We start from the raw sequence: 4,205 nt of genomic DNA on the forward strand, positions 1-4,205 counted from the left end.
AATGGGTAGCCCACATTTCTTGACAGTCTGTTCGTATACCAGGCACTTATACATTTTTTCCTTGTCTTCCATCTAAATGAATGACGTAAGTAGATGTCCAAAGCCGTATAAAATCAAAATTCTTCTTGAGGTCTCTAAAATGGAAGCCCATGTGTCCAGTAACGTTGTTTTACCAGAACCATAATAGTTCTATGTGTCATTTCATAATCCTACATCAGCTCTCGAAGTATTCTTCTAATACCAAGACACGAAATAATTTTCATTGTGGAGGGTTTTGAAAACAAGGAAACATTGATATAGTGACGTTTTTCTAGGACCACTTCCGAGGACTATGTTGCTGTAAATAAACGTGTACTTCGTAAACACGTAATTATTTGTAAAAGTTCCTTATCCAGTGACTTTGATTAGGTACGTTACCCGTGGTCTAGGGGCGTACTTGCTTCGGCAGTACATATACTAAAATTGGAACGATACAGAGAAGATTAGCATGGCCCCTGCGCAAGGATGACACGCAAAATCGTGAAGCGTTCCACATTTTTTTATTATTAAGCCGGCACGGTAGCTCAGCGTGTTCGGTCAGAGGGCTAGCTGCCCTCTGTAATAAAAAAACTGAGTTAATGGATCAACAACGAACTGAAACGGGTGTCTTTCAACGTCCGCCCAGAGCAGATACAACGAACAAAAACGAACAAAATGAGTTAAAAAAAAAAAAAAAAAAAGGTGTTGCGTCTTTGATTCGTAACCTAAACGTCGTCGGTCACAGGTTCCATCCCCGCCACTGCCTAAATTTTGATAAATAATCAGCATTGGCGGCCGAAGACTTCCGGCATAAGAAGTCAGCCTCATTTTGCCAACGGCCTTGTCAAAAGAGGGCGGAGGAGCGGATAGAGGTTCAGGGCACTCTCTTGTCCTAGGGGTGGGAAATTGCCCCTAAAGGAGGAAGAATCAGCAATGATCAACGACATGAGGATGCAGAAGGCAATGGAAACCACTGCATTGAAGACACGTAACGTGTATCCACAGGACATGTGGCCTGTAATTGAAGAAGTGTCATGATGATCTCTCCATTGGCAAAAGATTCCGGAATAGTCCCCCATTCGGATCTCCAGGAGGGGACTGCCAAGGGGGAGGTTACCATGAGAAAAAGATTGAATAATCTACGAAAGGATAATGTTCCACGAGTCAGGGCGTGGAATGTCAGAAGCTTGAACGACGTAGGGAAACTAGAAAATCTGAAAAGGGAAACGCAAAGACTCAATCAAGATATAGTAGGGGTCAGTGAAGTGAAGTGGAAGGAAGACAAGGATTTCTGGTCAGATGAGTATCGGGTAATATCAACAGCAGCAGAAAATGGTATAACAGGTGTAGGATTCGTTATGAATAGGAAGGTAGGGCAGAGGGTGTGTTACTGAACAGTTCAGTGACCGGGTTGTTCTAATCAGAATCGACAGCAGACCAACACCGACAACGATAGTTCAGGTATACATGCCGACGTCGCAAGCTGAAGATGAACAGGTAGAGAAAGTGTATGATGATATTGAAAGGGTAATGCAGTATGTAAAGGGAGACGAAAATCTAATAGTCATGGGCGACTGGAATGCAGTTGTAGTGGAAGGAGTAGAAGAAAAGTTTACAGCAGAATATGGGCTTGGGACAAGGAATGAAAGAGGCGAAAGACTAATTGAGTTCTGTAACAAGTTTCAACTAGTAATAGCGAATACCCTGTTCAAGAATCACAAGAGGAGGAGGTATACTTGGAAAAGGCCGGGAGATACGGTAAGATTTCAATTAGATTACATCATGGTCAGACAGAGATTCCGAAATCAGATACTGGATTGTAAGGCGTACCCAGAAGCAGATATAGACTCAGATCACAATATAGTAGTGATGAAGAGTAGGCTGAAGTTGAAGACATTAGTCAGGAAGTATCAATACACAAAGAAGTGGGATACGGAAGTACTAAGGAATGACGAGATACGTTTGAAGTTCTCTAACGCTATAGATACAGCAAAAAGGAATAGCGCAGTAGGTAGTACAGTTGAAGAGGAATGTACATCTCTAAAAAGGGCCATCACAGAAGTTGGGAAGGAAAACATAGGTACAAAGAAGGTAGCTGCGAAGAAACCATGGGTAACAGAAGAAATACTTCAGTTGATTGATGAAAGGAGGAACTACAAACATGTTCCAGCAAAATCAGGAATACAGGAATACAAGTCGCTGAGGAATGAAATAAATAGGAAGTGCAGGGAAGCTAAGACGAAATGGCTGCAGGAAAAATTTGAAGACATCGAAAAACATATGTCGGAAGGACAGACTCAGCATACAGGAAAGTCAAAACAACCTTTGGTGACATTAAAAGCAACGGTGGTAACATTAAGAGTGCAACGGGAATTCCACTGTTAAATGCAGAGGAGAGAGCAGATAGGTGGAAAGAATACATTGAAAGCCCCTATGAGGGTGAAAATTTGTCTGATGTGATAGAAGAAGAAACAGGAGTCGATTTAGAAGAGATAGGGGATCCAGTATTAGAATCGGAATTTAAAAAGAGCTTTGGAGGACTTACGGTCAAATAAGGCAGAAGGGATAGATAACATTCTATCAGAATTCCTAAAATCATTGGGGTAAGTGGCAACAAAACGACTATTCACGTTGGTGTGTAGAATATATGAGTCTGGCGATATACCATCTGACTTTCGGAAAAGCATCATCCACACAATTCCGAAGACGGCAAGGGCTGACAAGTGCGAGAATTATCGCACAATCAGCTTAACAGCTCATGCATCGAAGCTGCTTACAAGAATAATATACAGAAGAATGGAAAAGAAAATTGAGAATGCGCTAGGTGACGATCAGTTTGACTTTAGGAAAAGTAAAGGGACGAGAGAGGCAATTCTGACGTTACGGCTAATAATGGAAGCAAGGCTAAAGAAAAATCAAGACACTTTCATAGGATTTGTCGACCTGGAAAAAGCGTTCGACTATATAAAATGGCGCAAGCTGTTCGAGATTCTGAAAAAAGTAGGGGTAAGCTATAGGGAGAGACGGGTCATATACAATATGTACAACAACCAAGAGGGAATAATAAGAGTGGGCGATCAAGAACGAAGTGCTCATATTAGGAAGGGTGTAAGACAATGCTGTAGCCTTTCGCCCCTACTCTTCAATCTGTACATCGAGGAAGCAATGATGGAAATAAAAGAAAGGTTCAGGAGCGGAATTAAAATACAAGGTGAAAGGATATCAATGATACGATTTGCTGATGACATTGCTATCCTGAGTGAAAGTGAAGAAGAATTAAATGATCTGCTGAACGGAATGAACAGTCTAATGAGTACACAGTATGGTTTGAGAGTAAATCGGAGAAAGACGAAGGTAATGAGAAGTAGTAGAAATGAGAACAGCGAGAAACGTAACATCAGGATTGATAGTCACGATGTCAATGAAGTTAAGGAATTCTGCTACCTAGGCAATAAAATAACCAATGACGGACGGAGCAAGGAGGGTATCAAAAGCAGACTCGCTATGGCAAAAAAGGCATTTCTGGCCAAGATAAGTCTACTAATATCAAATACCGGCCTTAATTTGAGGAAGAAATTTCTGAGGATGTACGTCTGGAGTACAGCATTGTATGGTAGTGAAACATGGACTGTGGGAAAACCGGAACAGAAGAGAATCGAAGCATTTGAGATGTGGTGCTATAGACAAATGTTGAAAATTAGGTGGACTGATAAGGTAAGGAATGAGGAGGTTCTACGCAGAATCGGAGAGGAAAGGAATATGTGGAAAACACTGATAAGGGTAAGGGACAGGATGATAGGACATCTGCTAAGACATGAGGGAATGACTTCCATGGTACTAGAGGGAGCTGTAGAGGGCAAAAACTGTAGAGAGAGACTGGAATATGTCAAGCAAATAATTGAGGACGTAGGTTGCATGTGCTACTCTGAGATGAAGAGGTTAGCACAGGAAAGGAATTTGTGGCGGGCCGCATCAAACCAGTCAGTAGACTGATGACAAAAAAAAAAAAAAAGATCTTACGAATTACGGCGTCGAACAGACGATCGCTCCATGTAGCCATCATCAAGCTAGGCTAATTGCAGTAATGCTCTGAGAAAGCGCGACACACCTCGCTTGTTGCCGTCGGGTGGGGGAAATAGGCGGTGTATATAAGCCGCACGGAAACCCCACAGTGGCATCAATCATTG

At 42.0% G+C, this 4,205-nt stretch overlaps 1 non-coding gene across 1 annotated transcript; it reads left to right on the forward strand.

Annotated features, from left to right (window-relative positions):
- Positions 1-432: 432 nt before the first annotated feature.
- Positions 433-539, forward strand: LOC126237716 (U6 spliceosomal RNA). The gene has a single exon (XR_007545173.1). It is a non-coding gene; the product is annotated as a U6 spliceosomal RNA (small nuclear RNA).
- The last annotated feature ends 3,666 nt before the right edge of the window (positions 540-4,205 follow it).

Source organism: Schistocerca nitens, chromosome 2 (assembly GCF_023898315.1).
Source record: "Schistocerca nitens isolate TAMUIC-IGC-003100 chromosome 2, iqSchNite1.1, whole genome shotgun sequence".
Taxonomy (NCBI): Eukaryota; Metazoa; Arthropoda; class Insecta; order Orthoptera; family Acrididae; genus Schistocerca; species Schistocerca nitens.